Raw genomic sequence first — 22,842 nt, 5'->3', positions numbered from 1 at the left:
AGCTTTCCTAGCATCTGTCTATGGGACCGTTTCGTGTCATCACTGAGCCGCCCAATAGACTTATACAGGAAAGTGAGTTCTGACCCTTTCACAGGGCACAGTAGGATATTTGGTCACCAATGACTGGAAGGACCGAAGATGTTATAGGTAAGAGGTTAGAGGCCAGAGTGGTCCTTTAAGGATGGGCCGCCAGCCTGCTACTCATGGGCCAGTGCTGTGTACTTGCCCCCCGGGCTAAAATTTGCCAGCCAGCCCCTGGGAGGAACCCAAACATGCTTGAGGTTCACTCATCTCTTGTGGTCACTAATCTTGAAAGCTCCTTTAAGCAACTCTATAGAGAGTCAACATGGCCAATCCTACCATATGTGCATGCAGTACAGGGTGAGGTAGGGTTCAGGGGTAGGATTGGTTCTACCACCAAAGATTAAGGTCCATGGGCCTACACCGCTGTAGTACAGAGAGGCTGAACACTGCACCACTAGCCTGGCTTCATACTGTTCCTCTTCGTGTCTCCAATTCTGCATGCTGTATTCTGAATCTATTCTCACCTTGAAGCAATGTGCTTTATACAGTATGTCATGGAGGAACCACGTGGCTGCCCTCCTGGGCACTTAGCGCACATTGGTATTACTTCCTGTAAATGGAGTAGCCGAGCACAAGACGCCTTAGAGAGTGCGGTTATGATCTTCATGATGTATTCTTAATTAATCCGTAAGACGTTCTCCAGAGAACATGATGATCTTCTGGCAAAGTCCATCTCAGTTTGGAATAATAATATGATCTGGAAATTGTCTAAAAGGCAGAATGATAGAAAGCAGACGCTTTGTGAAGGGATGGGGGTCTGAGCGAATATCTGGATGATAAATACTGGCATCAAATATTACTTGGCTGAGACCAAAAATCCACCTTTTAACACCACTTTAAACTTAAAGGGCTTTTAGGGTATATGCTCACGGAGTAATTCTCGCAGAAAACTCAGTGCGGAATCCACCGCTCACTCCCCCGCCCTCCCACTTGAAGTTCCGTCCGTCAAATAGGCTCCATTAAATGCACAGGCAAATTAAGTCAAATGACATGTCAATTCTTTGAGTGGAGAGCGGAATCCAACCGACCATAGAATGGAGTCTATGGAGCTGGCGGAGAGAGAAGCGGGATCACGCGGGGATAAGCGCCGGCTTCAGCACAGAGTTTTCCACGAGAATTACTCTGTGTGCATATACCCTTAGAGTATGTGCACACTATGGAATCCCGCCGGAACACCCGTTGCGGATTTCGCAGCTTGCAACTGCTCGCGGCGGCCGCGCACGTCTTTGTCCGCGACATTGACTCCATTCTATGGTTGGGCGGATTACACCGTGCAAACAAACAATGAATCTAGACCCTAGTGATAAATTATTTACTCTAAGGTCACCTCCAAGTGGGGTTGTCTTCTGCTAGACTTATCAGGATTAAATTTCTGTCATAGCCTTGGCCTATCCTAATGATAACAGTGCCATCTAGTGGACATAATGGGGGAGATTTATCAAACATGCTGTAAAGTGAAACTGGCTCAGTTGCCCCTAGCAACCAATCAGATTCCACCTTTCATTCCTCATAGACTCTTTGGAAAATGGAAAAGATGGAATCTGATTGGTTGATAGGGACAACTGGGGCAGTGTCACTTTACACCATGTTTGATAAATCTCCCCCAATTTGCGTATACCGATGGCGGTAGGTTCCCTAGTGGACCCAATAAAGGCGTTGATAACATCATGGCCATAATTGGACCCTTGATGTATATTTGAGCCTCAGTACGGCTGCCATCACTAAGCTCTTCAGTAGCTCCTAGACTTCCATTGAGGCCCATGACATATCCTCACAGCTTGAGAGTATTGAGACGGTCGCCAAAATCTATTATTTATACCCAGCCATTAAAGTTGCGAGTGTTCTGATTCAGAACATACTCTAATGGAAATAGGTGTGGAGTGCGGAGACTATTTCATTTGATTTTGGAGATAGATGTGCCCGGGATAAATGCTAAGCTCAGTCTGTGACCAAGCGATGGAATATGAGACCATCCTTCTTCTACAGTCATCAGACTGGAAACATACATAGTTATTAGCATATTATGCAAAACAGCCATTGAGGCTGCTCCACGCGCCGCGTAAAACTGAGGCGGCATTGCTTAAATAAAGAAATATCATTCATATCCAGGAACAATGTTGTAGTATTGTGCGCAATGCGGCCACAAATTTCTATCATGGAGACAAGCCGAGACGCTTCCCAGAGATTTATGGCCTTCTAACTTTTTAGCGTTATACCGGTTAGATGTTTGAGAGCGTTTCTAAGATAAACTCTCCCATTCTAATGACTTTTTTTCTTAATAATTAAAAGGAACTTGGAGAATTAAAGGAACTTGGGAGGCAAAAATGTTACCGTGTGATGCCTGGTGCAGGGCCGGAGGGGGCGGAGCATAACACAATCTTTCACAATGCTCTTTTAGTTTTTCATACTAGCATGGTAAAAACAATTACTTTACTTACTAGATTTTTTTTAAATTTATTTTTCATTTTTAACCCCTCAATGACGGAGCCAATTTTCATTTTTGCGTTTTAGTTTTTTCCTCCTTGTGTTTAAAAGGCCACAGCACTTGTATTTCTTCCCTTATAGACCCACATGAGCCCTTATTTTTTGCGCCACTAATTGTACTTTGCAATGGCAGACTTAATTTTTACATAAAATACGCTGCGAAAAAAAAAAAAAAAAATGATATGCGTGGTGTAATTGAAAAAAACCCATAATACTTTTTATTTGGGGGTCTTCGTTTTTATGCCGTTCAACCTATGGTAAAACTGACATGCTATATATATTCCTCAAGTCGATTAAAACGATATGTAACTTTTATATTATTTGATGGCTTTTAACCCTTAGAGGACAGAAAGTCTGCTAACCAACAGTACCTGCAGTTTGGGGGCAGTTGTGGGTTGGTAGAGATTTGCTTTAATACCCACCATCACTAAACAACACCGCAAACGACTAGAAAACTGATCTTTTTGGGAGAAAAAAAACAGCTTTCAGTCCTGTGCAGCCCCAGTTTCAGCCTGGCCCATCAGAAGACCAGAGAATACTCCAGTGGGCCCCCAGCTTTAGAACCTGCACTAACTGCACTAACACTGACTGACATGTCCTTGCTCACTGGTTCTTCATTGGTGGGCCCCCAGGATCATTTCCTCTAGTGGGCCCCAGATACTCCAGTCTGACTCTGTACAGCCCCTTTAATTTTTATTTTTATCCATATTAAAAAGAAATCCATAATGTCCACCTGCTGACTTTCCTCCTTCGACTGCAAACCTCCCTACAGATTGATTACAATATCATTACATACATTGATGAATAATTTACAGAAGTCTCTGGAATAGAACATTTGTAGAGTGATCGTGGGAGAAGAATATATTAATGCCGCAACAATTAATTATGTGTAAAACAAGGTTAAAGCAGATAGTATTAGAGAACCATACATTAAGTGTACCATATGGCCTTTAGCCCGGTGATAACTCAGCGCACCGCCGCATCCGTCTCTGTCAGCTTACTCTAATTAGATATGCAGTTTAGAAAAAAGACAAAGGGTAATGACTGTAAATTATTTTGTTAAAGTAATTTCCTTAGTGAATTTCAAAGACTTTGTATGAATCTCTTTGCATAATGAATCACAATAGGATGCCTGCTTAATGTCACCGCCAGGTTAATTCCTCCCAACTTTTTTTTTGCCGGTGCCTTATATGCTGACCAAGTCTAAACAAGTAATAGATGCTAAGAAGCAAACACATGGAAAGACGTTCACGTCACCACCACTCCAGTGCCATAGTAATCTCTATGCTAGTCACATTGCCGTCCCCATGGAACCAATGACTGTCTAAAATGGCTACGTCATAATTGTTGCTATATTGGCAATGTTATAGTGAAATCTTTACTGCTAGCCGCATAGCTGGTACTAGTGATAGTGGTTCCCAAAGAGCCATCATCTTAGTAATATCCATACTACTAGCCTCATAGTTGTCCTTGAAGATCACTAGTGGTCCCCAAAGAACCATCATCTTAGTAATATCTATACTACTAGCCTCATATTTGTCACCAAAGAGCCATCATCTTAGTAATATCTATACTATTAGCCTCATAGTGGACATTGTACACCACTAGGGGTCCCCAAAGAGCCATCATCTTAGTAATATCTTTACTACTAGCCTTATAGTAGTCCTTGTAGACCACTAGTGATTCCAAAAGAGCAATCATCTTAGTAATATCCATACTATTAGCCCTATAGTAGTCCTTGTATGCCTCTAGTGGTCCCCATAGAACCACCATCTTAGTAATATCTATACTACTATAGTAGTCCCCAAAGAGCCATCATCTTAGTAATATCTATACTACTAGCCTCATAGTAGTCCTTGTAGACCACTAGTGGTCCCAAAAGAGCCATTATATTACTAATATCTATACTACTAGCCTCTTAGTAGTCCTTGTAGACCACTAGAGGTCCCTAAAGAGCCATCATATTACTAATATACTGTATATACTACAAACCTCATAGTAGTCCTTGTAGACCACTAGTGGTTCCCAAATATCTATCATCTTAGTAATATCTTGTCACGGCCGCGGCGGCATCCCGTGTTCCGGGCCGCCGCCGCAACCTCCTCCTGCCCCATGCAGCCGCCGAGGTCCTTGTGCAGGGACCCGGCGCTGCTGCTAGTTCGGCCCCTGGGGGCGCCTCACCTTCCTCCGCTCCTGTCTCTCACTGTGCCGGCCGGCGCGCGCGTCCCCGCCTCCTAGGGCGCGCGTGCGCCGGCTGTCTCAGATTTAAAGGGGCAGTGCGCTCCTAATTGGTCCACATGTCAATCACTCCCCTATAAGTTCCAGCTCTGCCCCCTTCCAGGTGTTGGAGCCTCTACATGCTTCCCATAGCGTTTGGCCCAGCTCCCTGTTGTTCCTGACCTTAGTCCTTGTCCCTTGTTCCTGTCTTCAGTCCTTGTCCCTAGTCCTTGCCCGCTGCCTTCCCATTGTTCCTGAGTCCTGTCCGCCACCTGCGAGCACGTCTACAGTCCTCTGCCTGCACTATCTCCTGCCTACTGCTCCTGCCACGCCTCGCCTGCTGTCACTAGTAACCAAGCCAGAGGTAGCGACCTGGGGGTCGCCTGCCGCAGCAAGTCCATCCGTCTTGCGGCGGGCTCTGGTGAAAACCAGCGGCCCCTTAGACTCCGCTCCCTGGTGAGGTTAGTGCTATCGTGACGGTCCAGTGGATCCACTACTCCAGGCGTTACATATCTATACTACTAGCCTCATAGCAGTCCTTATAGACCACTAGTGGTTCCAAAAGAGCCATCATCTTAGTAATATCTTTACTACAAGCCTCATAGTAGTCCTTGTAGACCACTAGTGGTTCCCAAATAGCTATCATCTTAGTAATATCTATACTACTAGCCTTATAGCAGTCCTTGTAGAACACTAGTGGTCCCCAAAGAACCACCATCTTAGTAATATCTTTACTACTAGCCTCATAGTGGTCCCCAAAGAGCCATCGTCTTAGTAGTATCTATACTATTAGCCTCATAGTAGTCCTTGTAGACCACTAGTGGTCCCTAAAGAGCCATCATATTACTAATATACTTTATATACTACTAGCCTCATAGTAGTCCCTGTAAACCACTAATGGTCCCCAAAGATCCATAATATTACTAATATCTATACTACTATCCTCATAGTAGTCCTTGTAGTCCACTGGTGGCCACAAAGAGCCATCATCTTAGTAATATCTATACTATTAGCCTTGTAGACCACTGGTGGCCTCAAAGAGCCATCATCGTAGTAATATCTATACTAGTAGCCACATAGTGGACCTTGTAGACCACTAGTGGTCCCCAAAGAACACCATCTGAGTAAAATCTATACTACTAGCCTCATAGTGGTCCTTTATCTTGGTAATATCTGTAGTACTAGCCTCATAGTAGTCCTTGTAGACCACTAGTGATCGCCAAAAAGCCATCATCTTAGTAATATCTATACTATTAACCTCATAGTGGTCCTTGTAGACCACTAGTGGTCCTCAAACAGCCATCATCGTAGTAATATCTATACTAGTAGCCACATAGTGGACCTTGTAGACCACTAGTGGTCCCCAAAGAACCACCATCTGAGTAATATCTATACTACTAGCCTCATAGCGGTCCTTTATCTTGGTAATATCTGTACTACTAGCCTCATAGTAGTCTTTGTAGACCACTAGTGATCCCCAAAGAGCTATCATCTTTGTAATATCTATACAACTAGCCTTATAGTGGTCCCAATGGAGCCATAATCTTAGTAATATTCATAGTACTAGCTTTATAGTAGTCCCTATAGACCACTGTCCTAGTAATGCCTCAACTTGTACTGAACTATTTCCTTTAATTAGAAATGTAGTTACCGGGAAACTTCACTTTATGGGCAAACGTGTTTTACTGTAGCCATCCAGATGTCTCTACAAATGAGCCAACTTCATCTCCATACAACAATATACGAGTCCCACACCAAATAGAGATCAATGTGCACAATGGTCTATCCAGGCAGCTGTATGTGGCATCCACATTCTGCCCATTCAGCTCAAGTCTTTAAGATCTTGGCTTGGGGGTCGAGAACGTAATTTCTAAATACGATAAATTGTAAAGTTATCGCAAGTATATCATTCAATAGAAAGAAGACTGGTGTGGCACACAATAGTAAATAAGGCGGGTGCCCCTTGTTCTTACGCCTTGGCTCGGCCTCGAAAGCAATAAAACAAAAAAAGGCGACAAAAAATAAAAGAGACCAGTTAATAGCAGGTAAATGTGAAAAGATGTGTGTAACTGGTAGCAAAGCAAACCAACATGGCTGAGTCAAATGTATTTCTAATAGTTTTCATGTAGAATAAAAGAAGCCCACACAGGAGTCACGGGCGCTCGGTAAATATAATATATCACCTTCTGCACGGACAACAAAGCACGGAGCAATGTAACCGGCTTCTTATTGTTAGGCTTCGCCTTTCATTGTGTCTATTCTCTTTCCTTCATGCTCCATTAGTGCAATGCTGGCTGACTCCCCATCTTTCCCAGTTGACATGCTAATAAGTAAAAATGAATAATAGCGTTAAATCCAATTTTTTGTTGCAGCCCACACACGGGCAAGGACGGAAAACACGTGGATTGTTTCTCCACTTTGTGTCGGGTTTTGTTTTCCTTTAACAAAAAAGATAATGGAAATTCAATGAATAGTGTAAGACGTGAAGGTGGCCATGAATCTCGTTTACGAGTAAAGATGGAAGAATTGAATTGTCAATGGTAAAAAAAATCAAGTGCATGAAGATTAGACTCATAGGTGTCCAATAACAATTATGGTGGTGGATACCCCGGTGTTTGTCTTCCAAGATGGAATTTGACTTTTGAATTCTTCATTCATCTAGTCTGTAGCTCCATCTCTTCTTCCCAGGCAAAGGGAATAGCTTTCTTGCCATATTGAATGAGACAATCATAGAAGAAGAAGAGGGGACGGACATGATGGACAGAGACACTTCCTCAAGGGACAAGCGGCATCTAACTTCTCCAGATGCCGGGAGTCAAATGCCAAACGTTTGGGTTTGGAGAATGTTGCCGAACCCGAACAGTTTGGCAAATCCTCTCAAGACTAATCCTAACCCCTCACCACAAGTAGTGGCTTAGTGGGACACCACATGTCTGTATGGTTACCAGATCATTATGTTGTGAACTTTTTTGAGTCTTTTGAGGGTTTAGTTAGCATATCAAACTCTTTTAAGTCCACCCCTTTCTAAGTTAAACTTGGGACCCCTCTCATTAGTTGAGAGACTTAAGTGACCAAAGCATCTTACTTTCATACATGTGATGGCTGTGGCAAAGACACAGGAGTAAAGTTAACCCTTGCACTGACAACATACCGTAGTGTATACTGGTTAGGAGTGTTTGGCAGTGTTACAAGTAAAATAGCAGTACATTCAAAGAACATATGATACCCAGATGCTTAGTGAAATATTACTTATCCACACGACGACACTGGGATACAGGTACCAAGACACTGCATATATGTTATATCAAAGAAAGTTAAGGATGGACACATCTGCAAATCGATGTTATCTGCTGTCACTCTATTCAGGGTTGCACTCCATCATTCCCTATCACGTCTCGCAATCCTAATAAAACCCGACCCATAACTTCATAAACCAGAGTTTAAGGATAATGATTACAGCGGTGAGGTGGGTTAATGGCTCGGCTTGCATTAAATGGCCTCATTATTGCCGTTTTCGAATGAGAACATTGACAAAAATTTTATTACACCACAGTGGCCGGGAACAGTGCCATATGACTTTTTTTTGTCGTCCTGTTTTTTATTGCAGGATACAAACATAAGCCAAATCTATTGAATACATTTGTAAATGATTTTTTTCCCGGCATTTAATGAGGTGTAATTATGAGTCCTCCGATGTTCTCCCTGGAATTTTTTTTTCTTGCAAGGAGGAAAAAAAGACGCTTACTATACACTTGGTTAAGTGGTTTATGCTCATTGCTCACAAAAGGCATAATTGTCCAAGTAAAAATAATTGAAAATAATCCTTTAAAAGTCACAGTGCAAGCATGTATAGCCCAGGCCTGTCAGCCGCCATTACGCTGCCCTTACAGACGAGCCCGGTTATAGTGGACAGTATTTCGTGGCCAAAAATAACTGCAGAATTTTTTTTCTTCTTTGAGATAACACTTTTAGCGATGTGCTGGGAAGTATATTAGACCGAACAGGAAAATTCTAACAGATTTCACATAATAATTGTCATTTTGTTTAGGCGGGAATAAAATAATTAGCTTACTAACCGAAAGTGGAGTCGTTCATTTAGAACTATTGATTGGTTGTATTGAGCTGAAGCTGTGAAGAAGTTTGCAGGGGCTGAAAACAGTTTATTGAGATAATTAGTTGTATACAGACATAGCCGAGCCGAGACTGGTGACAGAACTGAGGGCGAGTTAAGTCTGTTGTTTAAAACATATGATATAATCTATGTAGATTGTTGGGTGACTTTGCTACTGTATATTATAAATTACTGATCCTGTACTGATCCTGAGTTACATCCTGTATTATACTCCAGAGCTGCACTCACTATTCTGCTGATGGGGTCACTGTGTACATACATTACATTACTGATCCTGTACTGATCCTGAGTTACATCCTGTATTTCTTTTATTAAAATTAAATTTTAAACATAACAATAAATAAATACAGAAATAACGCACCATATCTAACCAGAACAAAACAATAGAAAATGAAACCATAACATAAAGCATCGGTCCATCCCCACACTCATTCTTCCACACATACAACCTATATACCTATATACAATATATACACCCATATACCTATATACAATATATACACAATATAAACTATTTAGCTAAACATATTAATAAACTATATACACTACTATATACAAACCTATATATACTACTATATACTATACACTTATACACACACCTATATACAATACACCACTATATACTATACACCTATAAACATACCTATATACACTACTATATACAATACACTTCTATATACTATACACCTATATAAATAACTAAATGTGAACCCCCTGGCCCAGCTGCATTGTGCACAACCTAATACCACAGACACAATTCTACTCAACCCAACACCAACTAAACAAGACATCATTACACAAATAAACTAAACAAGACACAATACAAAACAATAACCTACAACTAAACAATACATATAATATTTTTTAATTTATTTTTTATTTTTTTTGGCCCTGAGCTGGTCCCGCATCCCATGCCCCCGGTACATGATCACGGACGTCCATGAACCAGCCCAGGATTTTATATATATATATAAAAGTCCCAACAAAGTCCCACAGAAACCCCCTCCCCCCTTTCACCCACCACCCAACCTATCACTAAACCCAAACCCCAGGTGCAAACAAAACATATATAATATTTACAGTATATACAATTTATACAAACATACAAAGACAATCACAATACACAAACTTTTGAAAAAATATATATAACATACTAAACCCAACAATAATGAGACTTCTCAGCCCCACACACAGCCCGAAAGCCCAAGTTCAGCGCCTGCAAGCCCTATACTCCAGTATCTCTACAGCACAAAACAAAAGACTAAGGTGCCAGCATCAGCCCACCACCAGGAGAGGAGATGCAGGCTAAGGAACCTTATAGGCAAAGCCCCTCCAAAGACAAGAGGCCCCACCAGCCCCCAGCCTCTCGTACTCCAGAGAGCGCACCTTCACCAGGTCACCGAGTGTGCCCCTAACCACCTCATCCACAGGGAGGATTTTACGCTGCGTCAATACTAAACACCGTGCACTCCACGTGTGGTACCTGACCACTATGCTGACTAGGAATAAAGTGCTCCGGTCCCAGCTACCAAGGTTTCTGAATGCTCCATAGGCCCATTCCGCATAGGAGAGGCGGGCCAAACTGGGCCACCCAATGGAAGCGCCCACCCTGTTGTAAACCTCTGTATTAAAGGGACAATGAAGCAGAAAATGCTCCATGCTTTCCAGCATGCCTCCACACTCCTCCCGGGGACATCCCCGATCCTCAGAGCTCCTGCACTTCAGATTGTCCCTCACATACAGTTTCCCATGGAAGCAGCGCCAAGCCAAGTCCCAAAACTTCAAGGGGATCCTGATGGAATTCAATAGGCTCAAACCAACCTCCAGATCCCGGCTTGGGCAATCCTTGAGCGCCAGCGGTTTTTGGAAATGGGATGACAGGACCCTATTGTCAAGGAGTTTCCTCGACAGAGTCCTAATCTCCCACATCCCCAAACCCCACCGACGAATGACCTTCAGAACCAGGGTAGCATAAGCCGGAAGATGCCCGTGTGGTGTGCGGAGATCCTTCACTTGCCCTCCTGTCTCCCATTCCTGGAAGAAAGGCCGAAACCATCCCCTACAGGAGAATACCCACGGAGGAGCCCTCTCTTTCCAGAGGTTTGCAATGTTGGTCTTAAGAAAGGTATTCACCAGGAACACCACGGGGTTGACCATACACAACCCCCCTTGTCTCCTCGTACAGTAAGTAACCTCCCTCTTGACTAGGTTCAGTCTATTCCCCCATAACAGCTGGAAGAACACACTGTAGACCCGAGTCCAGAGAGGTTCTGGCAAAATGCAAACACTGCCCAGATATATCAGCAAAGGGAGCAGGAATGTTTTGATCAGGTTAACCCTTTCCCTGAGGGTCAAAGACCAACCTTCCACTGATCCACCCTCTGAGCGGCGATCTTGAGCCTGCTGTCCCAGTTTTGTTTGGGGTAATCCCCTTGGCCGAATTCGATGCCGAGAACTTTTGCAAACTCCTGGGAAGGGTGTCCGGGAGATCAAATCCAGGATCTCCACCTCCCAGCCAGAGACTCTCACACTTATCCTGGTTGATCTTGGACCCAGATGCCTCTGAGTAGCGCTCCACCTCTGACATCACACACTGCACCCTTAAGCTGGGTTCACACACTGTATACTTCAGGCAGTATTTGGTCCTCAAGTCAGGTCCTCATAGCAACCAAAACCAGGAGTGGATTGAAAACACAGAAAGGCTCTGTTCACACAATGTTGAAATTGAGTGGATGGCCGTCATATAACGGTAAATAACTGCCATTATTTCAATATAACAGCCGTTGTTTTAAAATAACAGCAAAAATTTGCCATTAAATGACGGCCATCCACTCAATTACAACATTATGTGAACATAGCCTTTCTGTGTTTTCAATCCACTCCTGGTTTTGGTTGCTATACAGCCTCACAAATACAGCCTCAAATATACATAGTGTGAACCCAGCCTTATTCTGTATTATGTTCCAGAGCTGCACTCACTATTCTGCTGGTGGGGTCACTGTGTACATACATTACTGATCCTGAGTTACATCCTGTATTATACTCCAGAGCTGCACTCACTATTCTGCTGGTGGGGTCACTGTGTACATACATTACATTACTGACCCTGTACTGATCCTGAGTAACATCCTGTATTATACCCCAGAGCTGCACTCACTATTCTGCTGGTGGGGTCACTGTGTACATACATTACATTACTGATCCTGAGTCAGTGCAGATGGCTGTCGCAGACCTGGTACCCAGCTGGTCAATCTGTTTTTGCCAATAAAACTCCTTTAAATTTTGAGAAATCAACAGGGGTTGTGATCAAAAGCATTTTTGCTATATACTTGCTTTATTGTTATTTAAGTTTTCTATGTTTAATTCAACTTTATACAGGTGAACAAACTGTGCTCCATGCCTATTCTGTGCTGATATTTAGTCTTTTTCCTGTTCAAAAAGAGAGACAAAACACAGGAAGCGCTCACACACGGAAAGACCCCTGTGCATCCTGCAGGTTGTATATCAGTTGAGGGCAAATAACTTTTGCTAATTCTATTATCCACTCTGCAGCGTACCAGGACACAATGCTCTTTGTTATGTAACAATTCAGTCGGTATAATGTCACTGTGTGGTTACAGAGGTTTTGGTGCTGTGTGGCGAGAGAGCTGACCATACAATGCGAGTACCCCCAGGATTCTCTGCCACTGAATGTGGACAGGCAGCAGCTTTAAAAATGCGCAGTGAAGGGAGACACCTAGTGGCCATATGTGTAACATTGATTTAAACATAAAAAACATAAAAGAGTTATTCAGCGCTACAAAAACATGGCCACTTTTGCACCACTCTTGTCTCCAGTTTGGGTGCGATTTTGAAACTCGGTTCCATTAAATTACATGGAGCTTAAAGGGAATGTACCATCAGGCCTGGGCTGAAGCACTGGAGGCGGGCTGACCCACCCCCAGTGGGAGGAAACCCCCATCCCTCTACAATACAGCTCCATTGATTCTAATGGAGCAGTGTCATGGAGGGGCGGGGGTTTCCTCCCACTGGGGGTGGGTCAGCCCGCCTCCAGTGCTTCAGCCCAGGCCTGATGGTACATTCCCTTTAACCCCTTAGTGACCGCCATGCTGCCTTTTCACGGCGGCCACTAATGGGCTTTATTCCGATGCGTACGCCTTTTAACGGCGGGCGCATCGGAATAAATTACCGCCCGGCGGCGGCTACAGGACGGGTGATCAATGGTCAGTGACCGCTGACACCCTCCTGTTACTGCCCGGAGCGGAGGATTCTCCGCTCCGGGCAGTTTAACCCGTTAAATGCCGCTGTCAAACCATGACATAATGGGTCCCGGTGGATCCCGGACGGCGCCGCAGGTCCACTTACATGATCGCGATGTCCCGCGGCGCCGTCCGGGGTCCCAATGTCTCCATGGTGATCCCGGGGTCCTAATGAAGGTCCCCGGGGTCACCATGGAGATGCCTGATGCTGACAGGGGTGGCCGTGGCTATTGCCTGTCAGCATGAGGCATGATACAATACATTGCAGTACATCAGGTACTGCAGTGTATTGTATCAGTGATCAAAGAATTTTACCCTAGTGTACAGTAATGTACACTAGTGTAAAAGTAAAAAAAAAAAAAGTGAAAAAAAATGTGCCCCCCAGCCCCCCCCAATAATAAAGATGCATTACATTCCCCATACACTATAAAACATTACATAAAAGTGATCAAAAACACAAATCCTATACATATTTGGTATTGTTACGTCCGTAACGACCCAATCTATAAAACTATATCAATAATTATATCGCACAACACACGCTGTAAAAAAATAAATAAAAAAAACTGTATCAGAATAGCTGTATTTTATCAATCCACTTTAGAAAATACGTCATAAAAGAGATCAAAAAGTCATATACATATAAAACTTGGTATCAATAGAAACAACAGATCTTCCCGCAAAAAATAAGCCCAAAACCAGCTCTGTCGCGCAAAAGATGAGAACGCTATGGATCTTGCAATGCAGCGACAGTTTTTGTGGGTTTTTGCTAGGAAGATGGTTTCTATTGCGCCAAAGCGGTAATAGTTAAAAAAAAACTATACAAATGTGGTATTGCCGTAACCGTAGTGACCCAGAGAATACATGTATTATGTTATTAGTGAGCGCCGATACGGATTTTTACTGTGATCACTAATGGGCTCTATTCTGCTGCCATCAGCTCTTTATGGCGATGGTGCAGAATAGTGCAGCGGCGCCGGTAATGCCCGCAGCCCCCTCCTCTCAGCTACCAGAGGTCGCTGAGGGGTTGGGGCAGAGTGTGGGGTCAGTCCCGGCAAGTCCCCTCACCGGTGATCGCCGTTATTATCAGTATAACGGCGGCCACCAGTAACAGACATTGCCAGTGCAGCTGAACGCTTTCATCTCTTCTCACCGTGAATCCACAGTGAGAGGAGATGAGAACATGTCCCCCCCTGTCCCCAAAATTAACCCTAGTGACCTGGCCACTGACCCTCCCCTCCCTGGGCAGCCATCTGATCCAAGATGGCCGCCGCCATCACTGTGAACAGACTCTGTTCACAGTGATGGATTCCTAAAAATGATCAAAGCTTCATTCTCTCCACCACCGGAGGTGGCGGAGAGCATGGGGCAATGATCGGTGACCACCCGGTGTGGTCCCAGTACAAGTGATCAGCGGTATATACTATATACCACTGATCGCTTGTTCCAAATGGTGCCGGCACTTTTTTACGCCTGTCACCAAAGTCAAGTGCCCTGGATTACCCGTAACCACCCTGGATTACTTGTAACCACCCCAGATTACCTGTAACCATCCCAGATTACCCGTAACCACCCCAGATTGCCCGTCACCACCCCAGATTGCCCGTAACCACCCCAGATTGCCCGTAACCACCCCAGATTGCCCGTAACCACCCTAGATTGCCTGTAATCTCCCCAAATTGTCCGTATCCACCCCAGATTGCCCGTATCCACCCCAGACAGCCCATAACCATCCCAGACAGCCCATAACCATCCCAGACAGCCCATAACCATCCCAGATTGCCCGTCACCACCCCAGATTGCCCGTCACCACCCCAGATTGCCTGTCACTACCCCAGATTGCCCGTAATCTCCCCAGATCGCCTGTAATCTCCCCAGATTGCCTGTATCCCCCCTGATAGCCCATAACCATTCCAGACAGCCCGTAACCACCACAGATTGCCACAGACTGCCTGTAACTACCCCAAATTGCCTGTAACCACCACAGATTGCTCGCAACCACCCCAGATTGCTCGCAACCACCCCAGATTGCCCGTCACCACCCCAGATTTCCCGTCACCATCCCAGATTGCCCGTTGCAACCCCAGATAGTCAGTGAACACCATCAGATTGCCCGTCACCACCCCAGATAGCCAGTAACCACCCCTAGATAGCCAGTAAACACCCCAAGATTGCCCATAACCACCCCATACAGCCAGTAAACACCCCAGATTGCCCGTAACCACCCCAGATTGCCTGTGACCACTCCAGATTGACCGTAACCACCCCAGATTGCCCTTAACCCCACCAGATTGCCTGTTGCCAACTCAGATAGCCAGGAAACACCCCGAGATTGTCTATTACCACCCCAGATAACCAGTAAACACCCACATATTGCCTGTAACTAAAATGACACTCCTTCTCTTCTGAGCCCTGCTGTGTGCCCATACAGTGGTTTATGCCCACATATGGCGTACCATTATACTCAGGAGAACCTCCGTTACAAATTTTGGGGTGCTTTTTCTCCCTTGTTCCTAGTGAAATTGAGAAATTTCAAACTAAACAAACATGTTATTGGAAAAATTCAATTTTTTTTCATTTTTACGGTCTAGTTTTGAATACTTTCCTCCAATACTTGTGGGGTCAAAATGCTCACCATACCCCAAGATGAATTCCTTGAGGGGTGTACTTTCCAAAATGGGGTGACTTTTGGGGGGGGGGGGGGGGGGTTCTATTCTGCTGACACTACAGGGGCTCTGCAAACGCACCTGGCGCTCAGAAACTTCTTCAGAAAAATCATGCACTGAAAATGCTTGGCGCTCCCTTCCTTCTGAGCCCTGCTGTATGCCCACACAGTGGTTTATGCCCACATATGGGGTACCATTCTACTCAGGAGAACCTGCGTTACATATATTGGAGTGAGTTTTCTCCCCTGTTTCTCGTGAAATTGAGAAATTTCAAACTAAACAAACATATTATTGAAAAAATTCTATTTTTTTCATTTTTACTGTCTTCTTTTGAATACTTTCCTCTAATACCTGTGGGGTCAAAATGGTCACCACACCCCAAGATGTATTCTTTGAGGGGTTTACTTTCCAAAATGGGGTGACTTTTGGGGGGGTTCTATTCTGCTGACACTACAGGGGCTCTGCAAAGGCACCTGGCGCTCAGAAACTTCTTCAGCAAAATCTGAACTGGAAATGCTAATAGTCGCTCCTTCCCTTCTGAGCCCCGCTGTGTGTCCATACAGTGGTTTACGCCCACATATGCGGTACCATTGTACTCAGGAGAACCTACGTTACAAAATTTGGGGTGCATTTTCTCTCATGTTTATTATGAAAATGAGATACTTTAATCTTAACAAATATATTATTGGAAAATTTCTATTTTCCCTTTTTTTCCGGCCTAATTGTGAATACTTTCCTGCAGCCCCTGTAGGGTTAAAATGCTCATTATACCCCTAGATTAATTCTTTAAGGTGTCTAGTTTCCAAAATGGGGTCACTTATGGGGGTTTTCAGTATACAAGCCTCGTAAAGCAACTTAAAAAAAGAACTGGTCCCTAAAAAAAAAATCAGTTTTGGAAATTTCATGAAAATTTTATAATTTGCTGATACATTTCTAAGCCCCGTAACACCCTAAAAAAGTGAAATATGTTTACGAAATGAAGCCAGAATAAAGAGGACATATCGGTAATGTGACTTACTAACCAATTTTTGTCATGTGCCTTTTTTTTTTTAAAGCAAAGAATCTCAAAGTTCGTAAAGTGCAAAATTTTCTAATTTTTCATTATATTTTGATGTTTTTCACAAAAAACAGACAAGACAGTGACCAAATTTTGCCACTAACATAAAGTACCATATGTTACGAAAAAACTATCTCAGAATCGCTAGCATACGTTAAAGCATCACTGAGCTATAAGCGCATAAAGTGAGACAGGTCAGATTTTGAAAAATGAGCCTGGTCATTAAGGCCCAAACAGGCTTGGTCCCTAAGGGGTTAATTGCAAACCGCACCTGATCTGGAGAGAAGAGTGGTGCAAAAGTGGCCATGTTTTGTAGTGCTGGATAACCCCTTTAAAAAAAATTGAAAGTATATTGCAAAATTGCTTGCGATTACAACACCTGTTGATTCCCCCCCCCCCCCCAGCGCCACTTTAAAGGGAATCCGTCACTAGGTTTATTCCGCCTTAAATGAGGGCAGTCTAAACAAGTGACAGAAATGCTGAACAGATCGGTGTATTATTTACATAATTTTGTTCAGCCGTTCTAATATGCAGGAGAATAGTATTCTTGCCACACCCCTCCCCCCGCCCTCCAGCTGCTGATTGACAGGTGACTGCCTATACACAGCATGTATAGATAACTGCCAATCAGCAACTGGTGGGTGGAGTTTTCTGCTTCTCATGAATATCCAGGACTACTGAGCTGATGCACATAATGGAGAGATCTTCTTATTGTCCATGTTATTCAGGAGGATATCTCTGGATCAGCTTCACAGAACAATGTAAGTGATCCATCATTCTGCTCAGCTTCTCTGTCACTATTTTTTGCTCTCTTTAAAGAAAAGTATATAGGATGCTACATATATCTGCCATCTCTGGGTATACATAGTCCTCAATCGCTTCATTCTCCCATAAGCCTCAATGTACTTCCTATTCCGTCAGTGGTTACGACTTGACAAAATCTTAATTAGCCAAACTGGCAAGGCGGGAGTTAACACCCCGGCTTTGGCGTTGTCCGAATCGATTGTCTCTCCGAACCAAAGAACGGTCCTTACATCTAATGGCTGAAAAATGTTATCCCCTCAGCAATTATCCCTGGGATGAAATTGGTTCTCATTACAAAGCATCGACCTACATACATGGAATAAGGGGGAAATTTTTTTAAAAAAAATTCTCTCCTGTAACGGCAAGAGGATGTAGCAGGTGCAGGGGGGAGCCACATTAGGTAGGAATAATTTAGCACAAAATAACCTTGCATTAGGTGGCATGATGAGGTATTAGAGCTGGGTGCCTCGCCATCTGATTATACAGCCAGATATATCAATCCTATTATCGCTCTGTAATATGTCTAGACTTTTTAATGCAGTGTTAAGATTGTTTTTCTTTCAGCTCTTGATCTGGCAATCAATTCCATAACCCTTTTATTTCTGTTCCGCGGAGTCAAACGCACGGAGTAGTCGCTGTGATTGCATGTTCTTTTGCTGGAATCTTGTTAGTGATGGCTAATCTCTGTTCTTCCAAAGGGTTCTTCAGTGCATTATACTGTAATGTAATACAGGACATTTTGGCATTTAGGTGTGTGTGTGTGTGGGGGGGGGGGGGGGGGGGGGGGGGGGGGGGCGTGTGTGTGTGTGTGTGTGTGTGGGGGGGGGGGGTGTTGTATAGTGAACTGATGCAATTCTACTTCTAACATGATAGCGTTTACAGCAGTTTACAGTATTTTTGGAAATTTTACACTTTTTACTTAAGTTGAAGGGGTACACCGTAGGGAAAAAAACAACACGTTTTCAGGTGTCAGAAAGTTATACAGATTTGTGAATTACTTCTATTTAAAAATCTCAAGTCTTCCAGTACTTATCAGCTGCAGTATGTCCTGCAGGAAGTGGTGTATTTTTTTCCAGTCTGACACACTGTTCTCTGCTGCCATCTCGCTCCATGTCAGGAACTGTCCAGAGCAGTAGCAAATCCCCATAGAAAACCTCTCTGGACAGTTTCTTACAGAGGTGGCAGTAGAGAGCACTGTGTCATACTGGAAAGATTTAGTGTTTAGCCAAAATCATGCGGTACTCTACGGTCAGCGCTATCCAAAAAGGTGCTCAGAGACATCCATTAGTGAATAAATAAAAGCATTTATTTCATATTCCACAGAATAGAACGAGTTTCAGGAGAATATAGTCTCTTCATCAGGTACATGAGACTTACTTTTTGTACCTGATGAAGGGAGCATATTATCCCGAAACGCGTCATATTCTGTGTCATATGAAATAAATCTTTTTATTCACTACTGGATGTCTCTGAGCATCTTTTCGGACAGCGCTGACCCTAGAGTACCGCATTGTTTTGCCTAAAGACTTTACCTATGCTACACATGGGCCCCTATTGGGAGTAACCCCTGTTGTTGTGGTACAGTCAGTTTAGCAGTCCTTCTCTGTGCTCGTCCACACCTAGAATACATCCTGCGTCTGACCTTGGCTCCCATTTGGATGTCTACTGTACCCTGGTTCGTAAAAAGCCCAAGGGGCAATCAGTTGAGCAGCATTTCACCTACTCCGTTTATATATCTCCTGAGGGGATTACATGAGGCGCCTGGCTGTGGTTTTTTATTATTATGAATTAGCATGGTAATACTGACATGTTATCCATATTCAGTATAATTACAACAATTTTCAATTCATATGACTTTTATTTTATTTTACTACTTTTTAAAACAAATTAAACTTTTCTCTATTCTGATCCTTCTAATGTGAGGGCTCATTTTTTTTCTTAGCCGTGATCTGTATTTTGTATCGGTACCATATATACTTGCATATCCAGTATGTGACTTTTTGATCACATTTTTTTCAGTTTTTCTGGGATGTGATGTGACCAAAATTCAGCATTTTTGCACTTTGGCGGGTTTTTCGTTTTTGCCATTTACCGTGCAAGATCAGGAATGGGATAATTTAATAGTTTGGGCGATTCTGCATGTGGCGATACCAAATATGCTTAGCCACGGGTATACTTGTCATGTGTCGATAAGGGGTTAAAAGAAGTTATTTACAAATCTGTATACGGTGTCAATCTGTTCTTTCCTGCTCAGCTGCATCCATGCACGTCATTACTGTAACTGGGTCATGTGATTATACTTCATTACCTGCACTACTACTGCTTTCACTTAGGTCCCCTTCACTCTACCGTGGCCATTTTTACAGTTGAGAAACGATCAGGAGGCTTCAGGAAAGCATCAGTGTTTCCTGACCGTAAAAATGAAGGAGATAAAAGAAAGAAAAAAACACATACTTACCTATTTCTTGGCTGCAGCGGTGCCCTCCTTCCGGCTTTGCAAGTGCATGAATTAAGAGAGCGGCCTCTTCTTGTGGCTAGAGACATAATGCTGCCTCCAGCCAGAAAAGTGTTTGACAGGGCTGAGAGACGGTGGCTCCTGGCCCTGTCAAACACAGCGCTGCATTTACTGCGCATAAGTTAAAGGGCCAGTGTTAGCACCCGGTGACACTTTCCTGGGTCCTAGCGCTGGCTCAAACTGCAAAGCAATGCATCTGGAATTCTAGGTAGTTTCCAGATGTGCATGTGGAGCTGTCCAAAATTCTGGATGCGCTATAAGGCTCTAAGGAACATCAAAGTGGGAATTCCAGACAATCTGTAATTTCCGACCTGTTTTCTGGTATACAATGTTAGATTATGGGATTCCACGTCTCCTACTATACCAAGACACAAAGTATTAAATTAACTTGTCCCCTATCCACAAGATAGGGGACAAGTAAAACATTGCTGAGGGTCCAATCTCCGCAACCCCTGCCAATCTCCTTACTGGGCTCCGGCTTCTTAGTTATGAATAGAGCTGTGGGTATGGCACGTGACCCATGGCTCTATCCATTCCTATGGAACCACTGGAAAGTGCAGAGTAAATCAGAATAGTGCTTACTCTGCTCTTTCTGGTGGTCTTTTTTCATTCCTATAGAGCTGCCGGAAAGAGCAGAGAAAGCTGGAGGAATGAATAGAGCTGCGGGTCACATGCTGTAAGAGCGTCTCTATTCATAACAAAGGAGGTGGCCGATACAGAGATCGTTGGGTGTACGGAGGTTGGATCCCCCCACAATCTCTTACTTGTCCCCCATCTGGTAGCTAGGGGACAAGTACATTTTCCCTGGACAACCTCTTTAAGCATCTAGTAAAATAAAACTTTGCAGTAAAACTTTTTTTTAAAAGTTCTGAAATCACCAAAACTCAAACATACCAGGAAAAGTCTGCGATTTACATAACTTCAAACACTCATTTATTTGTATTTTTCAGCAACGAGAACATCTTGCGCCACACAGCGATTTTATCAACCTTTCCGCTCCCACCTTTGAATATGTACATAAGCTGATAGGACTCCAAAGAGCCTCTAATTGGGGAAGTGTCTTAAAGAGACGTGCCGGAGCTCGCCAGAGTGGAAGTTAATTATCCTGGCGCTATATTCATCGCCTTAATACCAATATGTCAGACATGGATCTAGATATAGGACGGGGTAGTCAAGCACTCAATATGAGCCCTGCTATAAATGTGATTTGTGGGGATCATTAATGAACTACCAGACCTAATTGACTTCCTTTGGCTTCTTGTCAATGTGAAAAAGTGCTGCCTCAGCAATTATTACTGGGAGGAAACTTCTGTAGCGAAACCTTCAAGAGCCAAAGTTTTCATTCCAAGATAAAAAAAATATAAACTGGTACAAGATTAGATATAGAAAATCTGCAATTTGTGACACTGAGGCTGTATTCACATGTCAGTATTTTTCATCCGTTTTCACCAACCAGGAAACACGGAATCCATTACATCCCATTCATTTCAATGGATTTATCCATCATTCAGTAAATTTAGCGAATCCTTGACGAAAAAAAAAAAACAGGACAAGTTGTAATACGGTCCATCGTGGAACGGACACCCCCATAGAAGTCTATGGAGAGTGCAAAATTTGCGGAGAGTACATTGCAATCCGTAAAACCATCCGCATCATGGATCCGATTTTTATGACCTCACCAAGCTCCTCCTGCCTGATAGAAATGACTCTAAAATGACCACTAGATGACCATGTGACCTTTTTTGTGGGGGTGGGGGCCCCCGGTTGGGACAGCTAATGACATCATTTTTGCCATCCCCTACTTTTTTCTTCCTTTATTTTTGGATCCGCAAAAAAACGGATTACAGTACAGAACACACTACGGGTGCACAACAGATTTTTTTTCCCCATCCTTAAAAATATATGGATGTGTAATTGTAGCCTTAGGCTGGGTTCACACTATGTTTTTGCAATCTGTCCCCCCCCCTCGTTTTTTTTTCAAAAACAGATGCATTTGTGTATATCTGTTTTTATTCTTTATTCCATTAACTTCCAGTATAAAAGAAGGATCGAAACACATCCGTTTTTTTTAAAAAAAGGTCAGCTACGTTTTTGTTTACGTAAGAAAAAAAAAACAAAAAAAAAACAGATGCATTTTGATTAGAGATGAGCGAACCTGGAGCATGCTTGAGTCCATCCGAACCCGAACTTTCGGCATTTGATTAGCGGTGGCTGCTGAAGTTGGATAAAGCCCTAAGGCTATGTGGAAATCATGGATATAGTCATTGGCTGTATCCATGTTTTCCAGACAACCTTAGAGCTTTATCCAACTTCAGCAGCTCCAGCTAATCAAATGCCGAATGTTCGGGGTTCGGATGGACTCTGTTTGATCCAGAGGAAGACCGAAGGAAATGTGTAGGTAGGACAGGGCACACATAGGGATGCCATTTTTGTTTAGGGCAATCACATACTGTAGATTTAAAGGAAGTTTTAGGTAACTTTTAAGGATAAGACATCATGTGCATACATGAGGAGCAGCACTATTTATGACCATGACTTGTATTGGATTTTTCCCCAGTGTTCCCCCCTGCAGGCACAGTCTTTAACTTTGGCTCTCCAGCTGTTGCAAAACTATAAGCTTTAGC

The sequence above is a fragment of the Dendropsophus ebraccatus genome, chromosome 5 (genome assembly GCF_027789765.1).
Source record: "Dendropsophus ebraccatus isolate aDenEbr1 chromosome 5, aDenEbr1.pat, whole genome shotgun sequence".
NCBI classification, from domain to species: domain Eukaryota; kingdom Metazoa; phylum Chordata; class Amphibia; order Anura; family Hylidae; genus Dendropsophus; species Dendropsophus ebraccatus.
This window is presented reverse-complemented; position numbering follows the sequence as displayed.